The sequence below is a fragment of the Aotus nancymaae genome, unplaced genomic scaffold (assembly GCF_030222135.1).
Source record: "Aotus nancymaae isolate 86718 unplaced genomic scaffold, 86718_ANA_hifiasm-v0.15.2.pri h1tg000029l, whole genome shotgun sequence".
NCBI lineage: Eukaryota > Metazoa > Chordata > Mammalia > Primates > Aotidae > Aotus > Aotus nancymaae.
Genome location: NW_026988442.1, coordinates 52853802 through 52875954, shown reverse-complemented (window position 1 = coordinate 52875954; position 22153 = coordinate 52853802). Strand labels below are relative to the sequence as shown.

The following is a 22153-nucleotide window of genomic DNA, read 5'->3' as shown; positions in this document are numbered from 1 at the left end:
CCTAGTGCACTTTAGCCTCTAACTCCTGGCCTCAAGCAATCCCCTGCCTCAGCTTCCTGCGTAGTTGAGACAACAGGTACATGGCACTCTGTCCAGCTTGAACCTTAAAATTTAACTTGCCATTTAAGAAATCTATTTGTGCCAATAAACTCTGCTTTTCCATATTTTTATCAAACTTCTTAAATTCATTAAAGGCAGGGAGTTAGGCACCACTTGTTCATTTATGTATGCTAATTTTATTTTACTAAAAACACATCAATATCTTGGGATCAACTGAGTCACATTTGGTTTATTAGTCCCATATTGTACATCCTTCTCTATTAAGACATATATTGGAGTCTCATAAAAGGCAAATAGGGTTCCACTCAGCTTACACAGTAAGATAATTTTTAGATAAATATGAAATACTATACACGAATACATGAAAACACAAGTCTAGAACATTCCTTTAGCTATCAAAGTTTTAAATGAATTTACTTGGTTCTCTAGTTCAATCTGTATATATAAGCTATATTTTAAACAAAGGTATAGAGAGAAATCATCATTCACAATCTGCCTTAGATGATAGAACTTAATTTATAAAGCTACATATTTATTATATAATCATGCTCAACTTATTTTAATCTTGATGGACAAAGAATAACATGAAAATGACTTACGCAATATCTTCAGATAAAAGTAATAAGCCCACTGAAAATGGAGCTGGTCATATATTAGAGAAAACTTGACCAATAAAAATCTTAATATAGAAAACAGTGAAGCAAAGAAGTATAAGTAATTTCACAGAAGTCCAGCAGAGTGCCTTCACCTAGTAGTTTTTCAAGTATTTTCTGAGTGTAAAATGAATTTTTTACTTCAAGTTTACCACATAATTCCTTTAATGTAATGATTCACAAGCCTGGCTGCCTATTAGAAACACATGGGGGATCTTAAATATATATAAACCCGTGACAAGGCCCATCTCCACATCAATTATATCAGAATCTCTAGGGGTGGGGATATAAACATTAATAGGTTGGGAAGCCCTCCAGGAGATTCCAGGGAATCTCTGCCATAGAGCTTTTTCAAGCTTCAACATTGCTGGATTAGAACAATTTTGAAGTTCAAATGAAAATAATAATCAACTAACATTCACTGCCTTCTTGACCCAGTACTTAATGTTAAAAATGCTGTAAGACTCACTAAAACAAACAAAAACTTAAAAAGAAAGAAAATATCTGCCAATGTAAGGGAATGGGAAAATATCTGCTAATCTAAAGAATAAGAAAAATATACAGATAGCTTGGATAAAAAGGTCCCATAAGAAGAAGGCAGGAATATAGAATTCATCATCATCTTAAGTCCCAAAAGCCAGGCAGAAAAATAAAAAGAGAACAATTCATACAAGTAACAGCAGATATGTGTAAAGGCAGCTTCTATAACCTGAAACTGACAATGAAAGACTGGAATAATTGAGGTTCTGAATAGTTACACATTGGCAAGCTAAGTGTATAATGCATTATAAACTATCTACCCTGTGTCCAGATAAGCACTCAGGATGAGAGGTGGCAAGGACAGCTGTGAGAACTCCCAGCTATCTTCCTGTCACAACAATGACAGAGAATCTGAAACACAGATCTCTCTTTTCCAAGAGTCTTCTGCTCCTCCCGAAAAAAACCTTCTCATATGGGCTGGCTGGCAAGTGTGCTATAACTAGAGTAGGCATAAAAAAAGTGTTAGAGAAAACCAGACCTCCACCCCTCCAAAAGAGTTTCTACACGGACATGTGACTACCTAGGTAAGTCTCTTTACCCATGAATCCCTTGCTAGGTAATTCTTACCATGGACTATCACTTCTTGAGGCTCTACCTCACCCATATCCAGCGGGAGCCAGGATGACAGGAGGGAAACTGGGCCTAGCAATGGAACCTACTGCCTCAGCAATCCAGGAGATCTGAGCTGTAATATGCTGTATTACACTTGGATAAATGAATATTCACAAAATTCCGTTTCAACATCATGTCTAAGGAATGATTAATAAGCAGATTTCAGCAAATAGATACTTATTAGGAAATAAAAAAGAAAAACTTTCAGAAAGGGATAATGCAGATTTCTATTAACTGCTTAGATGGAGGAATATCTCCTGGTACTTGGGCAGTAACTCCACAAAGAACAGGGTCAGCCCAGTCCAGAAAAACTGCAAACCTTCAGGAACAATACTATGAATACTTGAGCCACAGCTTAGAAGAGAAGGCCTGCCTTTCAGAAACTGTGTATCAATAAGAATACAGGACCAACAAGGGAAATACCATTACCATAATGTCTTATTCTCCTCTCCTCAATTTTTAACCTTGAAAACTTTCCTTTTTGGGGTCACAGACAAATAACAGAGAGTACTGAGTTCTTTTCCACCCTCAGTAATTTGTGTCCTAGAGTGAGAGGAGGATAAGAGAAAGGAAAAGAGAAAGAATGATTCAAGTGAGAGAATCTAACAGCAAGATAAACTATCCAAAGAAATACGGGTCCGAAAATTGGCACTACTGGTGGGACTGAGAATACCCCATCACTCACACAAAAATCTCTTGTTCAGTATCAGGTGTAAGACTTTGTGGAACAGGTCAACATAAAAGTAATGGTATTCCTACTAAGTTATCCAAACTATGTAAGTTTTAGACTCATGGGGCCCCCAAATAAAGTCTGGGATAATAACAAAACAAGACCTTCTGAAAAATACTTAGATGGTCATCAAAGAGAGAGATTAGACGGCTGCAAAAGAGAGCTAAATGGTTTTGAGGAAAAAAAAACTTGAGGTTTCCTGTGTAAAATATAGCCTGATACATTAAAGCGAAGTATAAAACTTGAAGAAATATGCTCCAGAAAAAGTTTATTAGGCAACAGAAGAACAGGTGATTTAGTAATGAAAATTAGGCTTCAAACAACTATGAGACTGAGGAAGTTAAAAAAAAAATCTAAACAATTTTGCAAAGAAGGAAGGAAGACGAAAAAGGGGAACCTAGGAAGACAACAGGCAGAGATACTCCTCAGTTGTTTAGTTCATTTGCATTTAGTGTTATACTAGAATAGATCTGCATGATAGGTCTAAGCCACCAACATACTGTAAACACTCCTCTATCCTGTCTAATAGGGTTACTCACAACAAGGTCTGGAGTGGCATTTGGGATGACTGATAGACATAGAAGACTTGGAGAATAAGTCAGAGACACAAACACAGACACTAACTCTAATCCTATCTTTTTAATAGAACAAGGAAGCCTTTCAAAGTCAATAGAAACATTACAACACCCAGTAAAGGGGAAGATTCTTTACACTAAAATATTTACATCCAAGTCTATATGACTTGGAAAAAACCAGCTTTTGTTTTCATTTTAGTATGTAAAGTTTAGAAGCACCAAGCTCTAGAACAGACTCTCAAAAAATGGCAATAAAATTAATCAGATAGCTGACAAAATTATATCTAGAAAGAATATTAATTCTAAGTTTTAGGTGAAAACTAAGACTTGGAAAGGTGTTTCTTTGAAGAGAAAAGCAGTGGTCTCCCTAAAAAATTTCATTTGAATTTCACATATACTAGAGTTTCAGAAAGTTCTAAGGCATTAAGGTTTATTCAGTGTGTGTCTAGTTGTGTACAAGGGATAATATGACTTGGAAAATTAGATGTGTTTTTCAATCATTGCACTAAGATATTAGGAATCAAATTAGATCTAGAATTCATTACAGTCTTCCTACCATGAGAAGTAATCTAAATTGAATAACAACAAAACTTTAAAAGAAGAAAATGATAAGGGACAAAGTAGGTAACAGTTATACAAAGGTATGATTACTTTTAAAAAGAAGGAACTTAAAAGTTTTAAAAAGTGAGGTTCAAAAGAGACCATATTGTTTCAAAATGGAAGTAGAGATGTTTTGAAATAAAAGTAACAGCACTATATATCTGATTTATGTATGTATGTATGTATGTATGTATGTATGTATCTATTTAGACACAGTCTCCCCCTGTCACCCAGGCTGGAGTGCAAGTGGCATGATCTTGGCTCACTGCAACCTCTGCCTCCTGGGTTCAAGTGATTTTGTGCCTCAGCTTCCTGATTAGCTGGGATTACAGTCATACACCACCATGCCCGGCTAATTTTTGTATTTTTAGCAGAGATAGGGTTTCATCATGTTGGCCAGGCTGGTCTTGAACTTTTGGCCTCAAGTGATCCACCCCCCTTGGCCTCCTAAAGTGCTATGATTACAGGCATGAGCAACAGTGCCCAGCCTATATATCTAATTTTGAATATGGGCTATTACCCAGCCTCATAGATACTTCCATTATAAGTTCAGCAGGTTCCTTGAAATGAAAGTTGGTTTTGACACTTTCTTATCCTCTTTAGATTTTCTATTTCACCTAATTTTTAGTCACAGTGACTCCTTACTTTCTTGCCAGATCAGCAATGTCAAACTAAAATCATTTAAACTATTTATTTAATTATTGAATTTGTATTCGGTAAGTTATTCAAAGTTATTCAGTTTGTTACAAGTCTGTGCTGTATAGATTATTGAAATTTTGCTTTTAACCATGTGGAAAATTATTTCCCAAAAGATTTCTCTAAGTCTAACCTTTGTTAATGATTTAAACACCCTATAATGTCGTTCCCAGTTCCTACTTAAGATTCAAATTCATATTAAGGCAAATTGCCTCAGAGGTTTGCCAAAAAAGAAAAAAAAATTCCATGACCTATCCATGTCAATTTCCTCAAAACTGCTGGCTATTTCAATCTCCCTATGCATTACACACGCTCATGAATACCCCGATGAGAAATTTAAAGAAAACTTACAAGTAGCCTTCCTTTTATTTTCAGAAATTACTCTCTGATGTCCTAAATAATATTCTCATCAGGATGACCCATTATATCAGTTATTACCATTTATTTGCTTATTGAATCCACAAGTGTGATTCATTACTGTTTGTGATATTATATATCCCTCTTAGGGAAACTTGTAATTAAGTCAAAAAGTTTACCTATTTTAATATTGCTCCCCATTTCCTGGGTCCTATGACCTTATCAAGCCAGTGAAATAAGCCCTGCCTTTTGGCTTAGTGGTCCCTCACTGATCTTTGAAAAGATAGGTAAATATTGTTCTCCTAATCCATATTAAATTCCAGAATTTATATAGTAAGAGTGATTTTGAAAATGCTGAATGAAATGACTACAGTTCTCTCACTTACAAAATATTAACATATATGAAGGAAAATAAATTGACTAAAAACAATATATTGGAAAAAAACTCAAAACCTAGTAGAAGACAAGAAATAACTAAGATCAGAGCAGAACTGAAGGAGGTAAAGACACAAAAAACCCTTCAAAAAATCAATAAATCCAGGAGCTGGTTTTTTGAAAAGATCAACAAAATAGACAGACCACTAGCCAGATTAATAAAAAAGAAAAGAGAGAATAACCAAACAGATGCAATAAAAAACGATAAAGGGGATATCACCACAGATTCCACAGAAATTCAAACCATCATCAGAGATTATTACAAACAACTCTACGCACATAAACTAGGAAACCTGGAAGAAATGGATAAATTCCTGTACACTTGCCTCCTCCCAAGCCTAAACCAGGAAGAAGTCAAAATCCTGAATAGACCAATAACAAGGTCGGAAGTCGAGGCAGCAATTAAGAGCCTACCACCCAAAAAAAGCCCAGGTCCAGATGGGTTCACAGCCGAATTCTACCAGACATACAAAGAGGAACTGGTACCATTCCTTCTGAAACGATTCCAAATAATCCTAAAAGAGGGAATCCTTCCCAAATCATTTTATGAGACCAACATCATCCTGATACCAAAACCCAGCAGAGACTCAACAAGAAAAGAAAACTACAGGCCAATATCCATGATGAACATAGATGCAAAAATCTTCAATAAAACACTGGCAAGCCGATTGCAACAGCACATCAAAAAGCTTATCGACTGTGATCAAGTAGGATTCATCCCGGCGATGCAAGGCTGGTTCAACATACACAAGTCTACAAACGTAATTCACCACATAAACAGAACCAAAGACAAAAACCACGATTATCTCAACTGATGCAGAGAAGGCCTTCGACAAAATTCAACAGCCCTTATATGCTAAAAATCCTCAATAAACTAGGTATCGACGGAACGTATCTCAAAATAATAGCTATTTATGACAAACCAACAGCCAATATCATACTGAATGGGCAAAAACTGGAAGCATTTCCTTTGAAATCTGGCACTAGACAAGGATGCCTTCTCTCACCACTCCTATTCAATATAGTACTGGAAGTTTTAGCCAGAACAATCAGGGAAGAAAAAGAAATAAAGGGTATTCAAATAGGAAAGGAGGAAGTCAAATTGTCTCTATTTGCAGACGACATGATTGTGTATCTAGAAGACCCCATTATCTCAGCCCAAAATCTCCTGAAACTGATAAGCAACTTCAGCAAAGTCTCAGGATACAAAATCAGTGTGCAAAAATCACAAGCATTCCTATACACCAATAACAGACTTAAAGAGAGCCAAATCAAGAACGAACTGCCATTCACAATTGCTACAAAGAGAATAAAATACCTAGGAATACAACTAACAAGGAACATAAAGGACCTCTTCAAGGAGAACTACAAACCACTGCTCAATGAAATAAGAGAGGACACAAACAGATGGAGAAACATTCCATGTTCATGGTTAGGAAGAATCAATATCGTGAAAATGGCCATACTGCCCAAAGTAATTTACAGATTCAACGCTATCCCCATCAAGCTACCAATGAACTTCTTCACAGAACTGGAAAAAACCACCTTAAACTTCATATGGAACCAAAAGAGAGCCCGCATAGCCAAGTCAATTCTAAGCAAAAAGAACAAAGTGGGAGGAATCACACTACCAGACTTCAAACTCTACTACAAGGCTACAGTAAACAAAACAGCATGGTACTGGTACCAAAGCAGAGATACAGACCAATGGAACAGAACAGAGGCCTCAGAGGCAATACAACTTATCTACAACCATCCAATCTTTGACAAACCTGACAAAAACAAGCAATGGGGAAAGTATTCCCTGTTTAATAAATGGTGTTAGGAAAACTAGCTAGCCATGTGCTGAAAGCAGAAACTGGACTTCTTCCTGACACCTTACACTAAAATTAACTCCAGATGGATTAAAGACTTAAACATAAGACCTAACACCATAAAAACCCTAGAAGAAAACCTAGGCAAAACCATTCAGGACATAGGCATAGGCAAGGACTTCATGACCAAAACACCAAAAGCATTGGCAACAAAAGCCAAAATAGACAAATGGGACCTAGTCAAACTCCACAGCTTCTGCACGGCAAAAAAAACAGTCATTAGAGTGAATCGGCAACCAACAGAATGGGAAAAAAATGTTTGCAGTTTACTCATCTGAGAAAGGGCTGATATCCAGAATTTACAAAGAACTAAAACAGATTTACAATAAAAAAACAAACAAGCCCATTCAAAAGTGGGCAAAAGGTATGAACAGACACTTTACAAAAGAAGACATACACGAGGCCAACAAACATATGAAAAAATGCTCATCATCACTGGTCATTAGAGAAATGCAAATCAAAACTACATTGGGATACCATCTCACTCCAGTTAGAATGGTGATCATTAAAAAATCTGGAGACAACAGATGCTGGAGAGGATGTGGAGAAATAGGAACACTTTTACACTGTTGGTGGGAGTGTAAATTAGTTCAACCATTGTGGAAGACAGTGTGGCGATTCCTCAAGGACCTAGAAATAGAAATTCCATTTGACCCAGCAATCCCATTACTGGGTATATATCCAAAGGATTATAAATCGTTCTACTATAAGGACACATGCACACGAATGTTCACTGCAGCACAGTTTACAATAGCAAAGACCTGGAACCAACCCAAATGCCCATCGATGTTAGACTGGACAGGGAAAATGTGGCACATATACACTATGGAATATTATGCAGTCATCAAAAACGATGAGTTCGCGTCCTTTGTAGGGACATGGATGAACCTGGAAACCATCATTCTCAGCAAACTGACACAAGAACACAAAATGAAACACTGCACGTTCTCATTCATAGGCAGGTGTTGAACAATGAGAACACACGGACACAGGGAGGGGAGCACTACACACTGGGGTCTGTTGGGGGGAAATAGGGAAGGGATAGTGGGGGTTGGGGAGGTGGGGAGAGATAGCATGGGGAGAAATGCCAGATATAGGTGAAGGGGAGGAAGGCAGCAAATCACACTGCCACGTGTGTACCTATGCAACAATTTTGCATGTTCTTCACATGTACCCCAAAACCTAAAATACAATAAAAAAAAATATTGGAAATACTTGCCAGTCAGATATAATTGAGTGATTTTATATTATAATGCAAAAAAGGCAATTAATAAATAGATACCTTAAAACTAGGCAGAAATACACTATTAATTCTAATTGCTTGTGGAAACATCCTTTTATAACATTGTTTCTAGGGACTAAGAAATTCAAACTCAATGACCATGTTCTAAAAAATATTACAAACCTGGGGTTACATATAACCAGAAGGCTTAATTATTTTCTTTTTAAATTCACTTTAAGAGGTGGCTGTTTACATATACACACGTTTTCACCCCTAACACATATGGCTTTTTTTTTCTCTCTTTTAAGAAAAATATTCTGTATGTGCTGAAGCCAGTATTCATTCAGCCTAATCTTTTACATTCACCATACAGTGTAACAGAATAAAATCAATGCTTGATTCAGCTATCTGAAAAACAGTTTTGTGGTTCCTCCAAAAAGTTTACGTAAAACTACTACATGAATTTAAAATAAAGACTTGAACAGATACTTGTACACCTATATCCCTCAAAAGATGAATGAACAAATGTGATATATATACATATTTACATAATTATATATGTATTTATATGTACTAACATGTATATATGTACATTTGTATATATGTACAAATATATGTACATAAGTACATTTTATGTATGTATAAATATATGTATATATGTACATATATACATATACCTATAAAATTGAAGTATAAAAGGAAATGAAATTGTGCTACATGCTATGACATGGATCAACCTTGAAAATTCTAAAGTGAGATAAGCCCAACCCAAAAAAGGACAAATATTATGATTCCACCTATGAAAAATATGTAAAAGGAGAAAATCTGCAGAGATGGAAAATAGATTATAGGTTACTAGGAGATGGGGGATGGTGAGGGAAATGGGGAGTTATGGCTTTTTTTTATTTTTAAAATTTTTTTGAGACAAGGTCTCACTGTATCACTCAGGCTGGAGTACAGTGGTAGAATCATAGTTTACTGCAGCCTGGACTCAAGGCCTGAGTAGCTGGGACTACAGGCATGTGCCACCATGCCCAGCTATTTTATTTTATTTTTGTAGAGAAGAGGTATCCCTACATTACCCAGGTTGGTCTTGAATTCCTGGTCTCAAGTGATCCTCCCGCCTGAGCCTCCCAAAGTGCTGGGATTCAGACATGAGCCACTGCATCCAACCAGGAGTTATTATTGCTTACTGGTTAGAGTTTCTGTTTGGGATGATGAAAAAATTTTGGAAATAGACAGTAATGATGGTTGCACAGCACTGTGAATGTAATTAAGGCCATTGAATTGTATAGATAAAAATGGTTAAAATGATAAATTTTATGTTACAGATATTTTACTGCAATGTAAAAAATGTAATATATCAAAAGCCATTAAATTATATACTTTAAATGGGTGAACTGTATGGTATGTGAATTATATCTCAATAAAGCTATTTTAAAAATTAATGTTTGAAGTCCTTCTTCAGTGCTCGAAGATAGTGTTCTAGTTCCTTTTCCTCAAAGGAATCTTTCCTGGTCATTCTAGTGACCCTTCTCTTACTGTCAACTCATAGTATTTTACTTACATATCACTCATTGAGCAATTAATCTTATCCTCCTTTTGACAGCTCTGGTGTTTTTTAATTACTGTAACACATTTAATATTTGATTATGCGTTTCTTGTAAAACTAGATTAGTTGCTCAAATTATCAAATCAAGACTCATTTAATATTCGTTTGTACTTTATTTACCAAACTAGATTAGTAGTAGTGCAGACTGTCAAATCAGGACCCAGTAGCCCTCCATGTTTTCAAATTATCAAAAAACAAATTCAATTTTATACTTGCACAAATACATTAAATTTTAATAATAAACATTAAAGCAAACTATTCCAGAAAAAATTAATTAGAATGCTCATTCTCTGGACATTTCTTTCTTTCTTTTTTCTTCTTGAGATGGAGTTTTACTCTTGTTGCCCAGGCTGAAGTACAATGGTGTGATCTCAGCTTACTGCAACCTCTACCTCCCAGGTTCAAGCAATTCTCCTGACTCAGTCTCCCGAGTAGCTGGGATTACAGGCGCCCACCACCACACCCGGCTTATTTTTTGTATTTTTAGTAGAGACAGGGTTTCACCATGTTGGCCAGGCTGGTCTTGAACTCCTGACCTCAAGTGATCTACCTGCCTTGGCCTACCAAAGTGCTGGGATTAGACGCATGAGCCACTGAGCCGAGCCTCTCTGGACATTTCAATTTATAAAGGATATAACAGATTTAGTTCAGTATAATTATTTAAAACTAGGCAATAATAAAATACTATGAACAGAACATTTTTTCTGATCAGTCATTTCTTTTTCCATAACTCAAAGACATTGTCCAATAAAACAAATTTTAAAAATAGGTGATATGCAAATGTTTAACATATACAGTACTATTTTTATGACTAAGTAGAAATACTCAGGAAATATAAATCTAATCATAAATAGAATTAATTAAAATATGAAATTACACAGGTAACTTAGTTAAAATAAAGAATGTTGTAGGGGTCAACCAACATTTTTGTTTATTTTAAAAACCTGTTTAATGATTACAGTGATCATAAAATAAGTTATACTTAAAGAAGTTTTTATGATAATAAAATAAAAGAAAAACTTTTGAGAAAGGCATAGGAAGAATGAATACATCATTTTTGTTCCTTTGAAAAAATAGCATAAAATTCTGAGAAATGTATCAAAACAACAGATTTAGTGTAAAGTTATATATTTATAAAACAGAAATACATAGACAAGGTAAATTTTCTATCTATTCCCTTAGTATATACTTAAAATTACCATTTAGATTCATATACTATTTTAATATACAACTGGTTTTCTAAAAAAACTGGTATTTCTATGCAGTTTTTCTGAATGACTTGCTCTTAAGTATCTTTAAAAACATCATAAATGTAAAGAATATTAACTTACATGAAATAACTTCTATTTTGATCCAGAAGACAAAAAGTTTAAGTTTTTAAAATATGTCATTGTTACCTCAAAAGTAAGTATGTTTCAAGGAACAAGCATATATTTTTATTCCCTACTGAAGTTGAACAACTTATATTCACTTTTACAATGAAGATACCCACTGGCATCTTAGAGATTAACAGTTTTCCAATTAGAAACACAGCTATTTAGCAAATTCACTTGTCTAAAAAACAGTCGAAAAAGGAAAGGAAATAAAGATGGTCTCCAGGCTGATAAAAATGTATGGATTAAAACTCATTCTTCATTATTTAGAACATCTTTGTGCCCTTAATCTTTGAAGTTTTATAATTTACATATGATTCCAACAAGTTTGGGTTGATTCCCAAGGTCACAGCATGGTAGAAAGAAAAAGATCATGATAATAACAGCTGTGATTTTCTAAGCACTTATTAAGCACTATACACATGGATGGGAACCAGGAGTAGAGGGAGTGTCTATAATAGGTAACTATAATGAAAGCTCTGTAGTTACTCAAAGAACAACAACAAGTGGCTTGATTCCTTGATCAAGAATGTACAAACCTTATGTCCCAAGGGAATCACTGTGTTACACTACAGAATGATGGCTAACACTAAAAAAACAAACAAACAAACAAACTCCTTGAGACCTCAAACAAAAGTCTATAAAACATTTTTAACTTTAACACCATACATTTTTAAAATAAGAAGCATGGTCAATGGAATCTAAAGACCTGGATTTGAATCCAGGCCTACCACCTAATATATCAATGACCATAGGCAATATATTAATACTCCCCATACTCAGTTTCTCCAAATGTAAAACAGAAATATTATTTACCTTACAGTACTATGGTAAGAATCAACATACGTAAAAGTAGATAGTATACAACTCATGAAAATAGCAGTCAGTGAAATACTCTGAAAACTTGACTACCCAGAATAATTTTGTTCTTTGAAATGTTATTACTTTTTAAATGTTTTTACTTATTAGATGTTTAGATGTTACGTTCATTAGTAAATATGTAAAGTAGATAATGCCAAGATTCATTCAAGTATATAGCAAATGCTCTCAAATTTCACTACAAACTATCTGTTTGACTAGGTAAGTCCAATTCATTCTTCCATCTCAATTTCGGTCGTTCCCACTCTGGAAAGCCTTCTCACATCTCCACTTGCATATCTAATAAACATTTTGGTCTACCACATCAAAAGCCAAAGTCCTGATTCTCCATCCTCATTCCAAACTTTCTCCACCTGAAATTCTTCCCTATCTCACAGCTGACGGCCACATCATCCTTCCAGCTGTCAAAACCCTTAAAGTCGTCTTTTCTCCTCTTCCTCAATCTTACATTCAGCCCATCAGGAAATCTTTTTGGTTTTACCTTAAAAACATCCAGAATTTAACTGCTACCAGGCCACTACTTTCTGTCATTTAGATTACTCTAAGAACCTTCTAACTGGGAGTCCATGCCTCTTTACACACAGTCTATTCTAAACATAGCAACTGGAGTGATCCTTTTTAAAAATACTGAAAGCCCTGGAGTGGCTCCTCAAAGTCCCCACTGAGGCCCTACATGAATAACCCACTCACTCATTTCCTTTGACAATATTTCCTCTTACTCTATCTCTCTCCATACCATACTCACAATGACAACCATTCATTTCCCTGAGCAAACCAGTCATGCTCCTACCTCATGCCCTCTGCCTGGAGGACTTCCCAAAGGTGTTCACATAGCTGACTTCTGCCGTTTATCATTTATCTCCACTCCTACTATATGTGCCACAAAAACAGAGACCTTTGAAAGTTTTATTTACTGATATTTCCCATGTACCTAAAACAGCACACCAAAATGCAAATTAAATATGGAAATAAAATGATACATTGGATATCTCTCCTTTGCATCACCTTTAGCATCCTGTACTTACCTATATTTTATCAGTTATCACATTGTACTGTTTAGCCTATTAATTTTCTGTCTGTTCCATCAGACTGCAAGCTTCTTGAGATAAGGAATTTTACATTGCTTTATAATGCTACTGCCTGTAATTTCTTAAAATGCCTGACACTTAGGTACTCCATAATATTTGATAAATTAATGAAAAAAATAAAACCATCTAAATCAAACACTATCTCCAAAATATAAACACAATGGTTAATGATATGACACTGGAGACTGTTCTGGATTCTGAATTGTGTTTGTGTTTTCAGTCTGGCTCTGGTATTTACTGGCTAAGGACCTTAATCAAATTATTTAAATTCTCTACAATTCCCCATTGATAAAATGGAATAATGGTACCTCCACCTCATGTGATTATCATGAATATTAAATGACAAGAGAATTAGCCCAGAGGTTTGCATATAGTAAGCATTCAATAAATGACATCAATTACTTGTTATTGCAAATTAAAATAAAGGCACTATTATAACTTTGATAACTTGACTAAGTTACAATACTCACAAACCTTAACCTTTAGAATCTCCTCAGAATATGCCAGTAATTTATATCCAAAATTACTGAGTTACCTAAAATTACCCCAATAAGTATTATGTGAAAGAAATTACCTTAATTCTTTCAACAAAAGTAGGATTCTATTTACATTATCCCATTTTTAACATTCCTAGATGTTAGGTTCTATAACATTCTTCAGTAACTACTTTCAATTTTTCATAATCTTATGTTTTCTTTTTATATAATCAACATACCTAATACTATAGCTTAAAAATTAAACATTTTACTACGTATATCACCTACACTTATATGTCCATAATATATACATATATACATTCTTCCCTCTACTCTGAATGATTTTACTTTCAGAAATAAGACTTTTGAAAAAAGTTACATAGTGTTAAGTATATTTGTCATTCTTCATTAAATCACCTTTAAGCTTTCTATTTCCCATTTTAGTCATGTATCCAACAACCTATGTATATTCCTATGTATATTCCTTTGGTAATATTATATTAAAGATTGAGCAAAACTAAGAGTTCTGTTCCAAATTAAAAAGCCAAGGTAATGGTGTTTCTTTTAAAGTCATAAATTTTAAAAAATTATTTCTCTGTCCATTGTTACTGCTGATGTTTTCCTAAGTGCAGTCAGTTCTCCATTTTATAAAATACTTGTGAAATTCATTTTCTTTGTAGTTTGTACCACTATAAAGAAATAAACAAACATACACATTTTACCTACGCACTCACACGGGCAGTAGACAAGAAAACTGGGGTAAGCAGTTTAAATGATTGTCCCAAGACCACAGATGGCATGATGGCCAGATTTAGGATTAAAACTAAGAAGCTCATTATTCCCTTCTTATATTCTGAATACTTAACATTGTTTTTATATCATAAGGATCTCTTTGCTAATTTAAGAATAAGTTAATTTCATAATTAAAATTATCAACATATTTTGAGAATATATGTAAATAGAATTATGACATTTATCAAATCAAGATAAAATTTGAGTTTATCCAAAGTCTCTGAAAAAAATTAATGTATTTACTATATAAGTTATTTTTAAAATTTTGCTTAGAGTGCCAAGAAAGTGGCAGCTTAATATCATTATCATTTCAATGTCTTTAATAAAGCAAATTTCTTTAACCAAAACCTATAGTATGTGTATGAGCTGGTTAGATTCAAGATACCAAACAGAAATACTTTTTCATTTTAAAAAATCCTCCAAACTTAAACAGTAGTTTCTACTCTAATTGTAAACTTTAACTCAGGATATATTTAGAAGAAATCTATCTATGAAAAAAACAATGTTAAAAAGTAAAGAAAACACCAAATACCCTTGCATTTACAGGAGAAAAAGACAGAGTATAACATTAACAGCAGCTTACTGTGGAGAGTGGGTTTAATCAGGAAGTAGCCATTATCCTTTCGATTCAGAGCAGTGACAGCACTCCAAAACAACAAGCCGTGATATTTTTCAGTTAAAAGGCATGAAAGAATACCTACTATTGTGTCCTAGCTTTGCTGACCCCAAAGGTCAGCATATGTCTTTTATCAAAAGCTAACATGAAACCATAATCCAAGTAAGCATTTACAATGCTCTATTTGTTGAAACACCTAAAATCTACCTAACACAACCTTCTCTCTCAGTTACTCACAAAACATGGCTGTCTTATTCAGAGATTAGCAATTATTGTAATGAGATACTGTCGGAGAGGGTCAAATAGTACTTCCTGCAGTTTACACATCTTGATTTCCTGGTAAACAAACTGAAAGGCAGGTGGAGCACTTAGATCACCAGCAAACGTGAATGCTCACGTGATAAAACTAAGCCAGGTAAGGTTGATGTCTCAAGTAATCGTTCTTTTCTTAATTTTATTAACGTCAAACAGACAATAAAGTTTCTTCCTTTTTAAAGAAGGGTTTATTCCTCACATGCAAAAACTCACGATAGGAATGCTTGAAAACTGGCACTGTTTAAAAGCATGTTTCAAAAATCAATTCTGGCAGATAAACTATAAAAACAAAGCAATGCTAACAAGATTTTTAAAAACAAATAAGAATAACTGCTTTAAAAGCCTGCTAAATATAAAGAAAAGTCTTTAAATTTCAGCTGCCATAACAAAGTACACAAAAAAAATTTCTGAGTTATAATAAAGACCAAACTTAATTTTATTTTGTGGTCAAAGTATAAGTCTATTTTTTTATTTGGGCAACTTCCTGCAAAGTAAGACTGCTTTATAATTTATGTGTCAGTCCTTGAAAAAAAATTCTTATGAATCAGAAAGTTTACATAATTTGAAACTATTCTCTACATTATTTTAAACACACATTTCAAAAAGAAAACAAAACTTAAAATACTTAACCTGTGAGCATTTTTTAAAACATTGTTAGTTTGAAAACTTAAGTTTCTTTGCCCATAGTTTTTTTCCCCCAAATTGCTGTTTTTTTTGCTCTCTGAAATTTCCAGTATAGTTTGATGAGGGCTGACTTAAATTAATCATGGGTATGAAACAAAAAACCCAACTCCATCAAAATGATAAGTTAATTTACCACTTTAAAAATATCTAGATAATTTTGAAAATCCACAAAATTTGCATTTATCTTTAAAATTCTATATTTACTAAGGCTATGTATCTCTGTTCTAACTATTATGAACACAATAAGCTTTAATTTTAATGCAAAGAGCTCTTAAGACCCCTTTTACAACCATATATAATCATGTTAACATATTAAATTTATACTACTTAAATTGTTTGTATCTATTCAGTTTGCAAAATAAAGTTCTAATGTACCGAAATAGAAAACACAACAAAACGGAATTATAATAAAATAACAAAAAGAACACCCAGGAGAGAAGACTGAGCCAAGGGTATAGAATCTCAGAACAGAGGTCTCATTACATATACATAATATGTCATTTCAAGGAGTATGTATTCAGTATCGAACCACATTAATTCAAATTGCTAACATCACTAATCATCACCTTTACTACAATGACACATGAAATAGCAAATTTTCAAAAAACTGTGACAATGAAGTTAACATTTCCAGCTGAATTTCTTGGTCACATTAACATTAAATAATTTAAATACCATAGTAGTCACATGGAATGCAAACCACAGTTCTTATTTCCTTTACAGAAAATTTAAGATGTAATTCCTACCACATATGTATCTTTAACTATGTAATTCATACACCAAAACAAAACAAAATTTTAAATAATAAAATTATTATTTCAATTGTTTCAATGGTTTATGACTATCTTAGTTTCCTATGTGTCAAATTTAGAGCATGATGAAATGAAAACATAAAGAGGTACAGCAAATAAATTTGACATTTGGTTTCATTCAAGGTGGCTTTTATCAAGACTCAGTAAGTTTTGATATTATGAGTTTACAATTCAGTCAAAAGGTAAAGAACAAATACCAGTTGGAAAAAGACTTGTGCTCAGAGCTGACAAATGAGAAAAATGTATCTTTTCCTTCTCTTGGGTATATTTCAGCCTTACTTGTCCTCTCAGGCATTCTTTAACTGGACCTAGTAGTGCTACATAGACAAAAAGCTTCAGAGTGAATTCCCCTGCCCTCTGGAAAGTCCAAGAAACCACAGAGATAAGTCCTCCATATTAAGAAATATGTGCAAAATGAAGTGGGAAAGCAGAGGGAGAAACAAGAGGAGGAAGAAAGTTTTCTACTTTTTACGTGTTTAACTTCTGCTACAATAAATAGGTATAGCAAATATATCCCATCTTATTATTATATTCCATCTTATTCCAACATAATTTAAGATAACTTTCAAAACTATGAGTAGAAGAACAGAATGCTGTCTTTAAAATTAATATGAATAAAAGGGAAAATAAGAGGAAACAAGAGAGACGAAAATACAGGGTAAAACTGGAACAAAGAAACACCTATCATAAGGTCTTGCACAAGTCTATGATGTGGGTGGTTCAGTTCCTTAGCAATCAAAGTAAAGTGTGAAACAAGATCAAATTACAAAATTCTCATTCTCTATAAGATCTAATTTACAAACAACCTCCAAAGCATTCTCTAGTACTTCGAATTGAGAGTAGATTTAAAAATAATTTTCAAAAATGCAACACTGGACCACACAATAGTTTTCTCAATAGAATCTTTACAGCAATTAAGATAAGTTTCACATAGTTTTTTTATAATGTTTTCTCAGCGTGAGCCAGAGTGATAACATAATGAAAGATTCCCAAAAATAAGCCATCTTTCTAGGAAGTCTTCTGCAATTCTTATCTGGATCTTTAAACAAACACTAACAATTCCCAGGATCTTATGTTAAATTCCATTTTCAAATTCCAAATTCATATTCTATTTTCTAAAGTCAGGTGCTTATGCCAGATGAGTACATAAAATGGGATAACCAGGGTTCCAAGATCAGGCAAAAAATAAAACATTGGTAGGTAGGTCCAGACAATTAAAAGGGACCTTTCTTTTTAACTAAGAAGAGTTCCTCTTTTGATTGGCGATCTTCCTTCCATGATCCTGCCCAGTTTGGTATTTCTAACTATAGTAGATAAATTTGACTCTGTCTTCACATTCAGTTTGCATTAATTTAGATTCATATTTGCATACTTTTAGAGCATTTACTTTTTTTTTTTTTTTTTTTTTTTTTTTTTTTTTGAGACGGAGTCTCGCTCTTGTTACCCAGGCTGGAGTGCAATGGCGCGATCTTGGCTCACCGCAACCTCCGCCTCCTGGGTTCAGGCAATTCTCCTGCCTCAGCCTCCTGAGTAGCTGGGATTACAGGCACGCGCCACCGTGCCCAGCTAATTTTTTTTTGTATTAATAGAGACGGGGTTTCACAATGTTGACCAGGATGGTCTCGATCTCTCGACCTCGTGATCCACCCGCCTCGGCCTCCCAAAGTGCTGGGATTACAGGCTTGAGCCACCGCGCCCGGCCAGCATTTACTTTTTGTTACTGGTGGAGGGGAAAGACAGTGAAGTTGATATAAAGGAAATTTCCTATCTCTTATTTTATTATACAAGAAAAAACAAGATCTATCAGTGATGTCAACCCACATACTACCATGGTATAGTATCTGGACTGAACACTGACAAAATATAACAATGATGTATTTTGGTTTTTATGTCAGATAAATAGGTTGTAGCAAATCATATCTTCCTTACTACTGGGTTGGCCTGTTCTCTGCTTCCCAAAGATCCTAAATTTATGTCCTCCTGCTTCCCAGATTATGCTTATGTTGTTTCCTATCTGTTCTCCTACCTCATTATCAGTTTCGGTCTCATCACTTCCAGGATGGCTCTCTCTCAGACTCTATTTGAAGGGCCCATAAAACCTTTCTCTACAAAATTTAGCTATATATTACTATATGATTATTTGGGGAATCTCCTTTACTAGATCTTGAAATTCCTTCTTTTGTATTACCCACCATGAATAACAAAATGCTTAACATGTAGCAAATACTCTAAGTACAAATAAACTTAATATGATGTATTAATAAACTGCTGTTTATATTTATAACAGCTCATGTTTGTTCAACATAACTAAGACATTTATTATGACTGCATCAATTGAACCAGAAGGCAAATTTTTACCACACAGTGATTTCTGCATGGTATACAATCAACCCATATTTAATCAAAGCTTGGGTTTTTCTACTTTCAAGCTTGTCAAAATAATTTCAATTGTGAGACAACTTTTGAGAACACTACCAAAAACCAAATCGATTTTGTAAGCTACAGTCAAACCTCAAAATGACTAAGATTAAATGACAATTGTCATCCAATACAGTTTGGTCCATATTTAAACTCATTACATAAAATTCATTCAGCATAATACTTTATTACCATTCAATGAATTCTTCCAATGTATAGCCACTGAAATTTATTTCTGAACTTCCTATTTTGTGAAAATTCAAATCTTAGTAATCTCAATATATAATTTTGCTATTGTAAAAGGTAGTAGTCTTTAGATTTGGCATACTATGTATACTTCCTTATCATACTTTCTTGCAATAAGGAAAACACTTCTAATATTTAAAAATACGTTAAAAAACATATGCTTAAGTATTTCATATTATCAATTTAAATCAATCAAGATTAATTCTATTCATTAAGAAAGTTATAGGATAATTATCATGGTTACCTTTTTAACTACCTTATAATTGTTTACTTCAAAGAAAAAAAGTAGGAAACATATCCATAATACAAATCAAAATGGCTTTCGAACAAATTTAACAACAAAAGAAAAGAATGTTATTCCATTTTCTTTCTTTTCTTTAAAAACAAAATGGAAAGAGTAAGCCAAAGACAGATACAGATGTATTTTCATTTATTGCAACATAATAGATATACACAGAGCCTGTGAGAATACAATATTCATTTTGCTGCAGAAGAACAGACATTGCATAACAATGAGATTTGCTAATGAAATCAACCATCAACCTGAAATACATATGTATTAAACCAAGACCTCAGTGTCATTTTCTTTTTGCATCGTTTGTTCTTTCTTTCATTTTTTCTCGACCTTTTCAGTATTTTTGTCCTTTAGGTTTCAGAACTTATGGGTGAAGCAAAATCAGCTCTATATTACAATGTATTGCTTTTTATTCATCACATTTATTTTTAATGTAAATTCCAATTGTTCTGCTTCTATCAGCACTATTAGTGTACCTTTAGAAAAAAGAAATCAATGGATGCTACAAGAAGAAACAAAGGAGGTTTATTTCTAAAGAGAATTGTTGGATCTCAGGTCCAAAAAATTTTTTATCAAAATTTTACATAAATTCTATGTGAAAACTTTAACTGCAAGGTGAGTGCTTACTTATTTAATAAGAAAATAATAATAAACATTTTAAAGTAACTTTTGTAATGTAATTTCTTCAGTAATTTCAACTACTGACAACTATTAAATGAAATAATGTAGAACAATATAATCATTAAAATAAAAATTATTCTAAAGTTTTTAAAATAAAATAATACTTTTCCCTCAAAATGTTTTATTATCCTGGTCTGCCAATGTTGATTACCAATTAATATTTGTCAAAAATAAATAATGCTGGGCATTTTCTTAAAGATTTATGATTTAGTTACAATTTTTAATAAAAGCACAAGACTATGAAAGTATTTCATGTGATATATCTTAAAAAAAAAATAAGTATTAATGTACCCCCAGAATCAATTTACATCCTTTTGAGTATAGACTAGTTAACTAAAGAGCTATCTATACTATACTATTGGTTGTCCATTTACACAAATTAGGTTTTCAATTCACCTGTGCTACAGATAAAATAACAGGCTAATCTCTAGTATACAATTGGTACTAATTCATAATAATAAAGCTTTAAGCAAAAGCAACAAAAAGCAGTACTCATACCAACTGAAACATCCAGAGTCAAACAAAAGATTAAGTTTACTATTACAGTTTTATACTACCTTAATGTCTAACCTCAAACAATATCCTGCAAAAATAACCAAAGGCAGTATCAATTACAATTTTGTCAGAAATAAACAATTAGACATTCCTTATAAAATGTAAACTCTGAAAGTTGCCACTGACAGTCTAATAGTTGTTAAGGCTATTTTTAAAACTTTGAAGGAAATGATTTTTAAGCAAAAAACCACATAACCACAGAAAAATCAATCTATACACAATAGATTTTCCTTTACAAATCCAGAAATTTCTATTAAAATATCAAAATATACATCAGACTGTAGAGAAACAGACACTTTGAACGAGTATCTGTGCGACACCAAAAGCCTGCTTTCACTAGTACAAAAAAAAAAAAAATCCTAAAACATGGTAATAAGGTTTGGAAGGTCATCTAGCTCATTGCTACTCAAAGTAAAGTCCACAGACCAGCAACATGGAAATTATTTGTTAAAAATGCAGAATCTTGGCCAGGTGCAGTGGCTCACACCTGTGATCCCAACATTTTTGGGAAGCCAAGGCAGGAGAATCACTTGAGGCCAGGAGTTAAACATCAGCCTAGGCAACAAAGCAAGACCCCAACTCTACAAAAAAAAAATAATTAGCAAGGTGTGGTGGTGTGTGCCTGTAGTCCTAGATACTCAGGAGGCTGAGCTGGGAGTATCACTTGAGGCCAGGAGTTCTAGGCCACCCTGGGCAACAGTTAAGACCTGGTCTCTACAAAAAATTTTAAAATTTAGCCAGGTATGTTGGCAGGTACCTATAGTCTTAGCAACTCAGGACACTCGGGTGGAAAGATCACTTCAGCCAAGGAGTTTGAAGTTACAGTGAGCTATGACTGTACCACTGCACTCCAGCCTGGGTGACAGAGCAAGATCCTGTGAAAGAAAGAAAGGAAAGAAAGGAAAGAAAGGAAGAAAGGAAAGAAAGGAAAGAAAGAAAGAAAGAGAGAGAGAAAGA

The 22153-nt window shown here is 33.8% G+C and overlaps 1 protein-coding gene across 22 annotated transcripts in view; it reads right to left on the bottom strand.

The window, feature by feature from the left end:
- BAZ2B (bromodomain adjacent to zinc finger domain 2B) overlaps positions 1-22153 on the bottom strand; it is a 432545-nt gene that overhangs the window by 204950 nt on the left and 205442 nt on the right. The window contains exon 1 of one of the 22 annotated variants that reach the window (XM_012454852.3): positions 15158-15723. The exons of the other annotated variants lie outside the window; for them this stretch is intronic. The gene's annotated coding sequence lies outside the window, so the exon portion shown is untranslated. Of the gene's footprint in view, positions 1-15157; positions 15724-22153 lie in introns of those variants that run through there. 22 annotated transcript variants of the gene reach the window in all.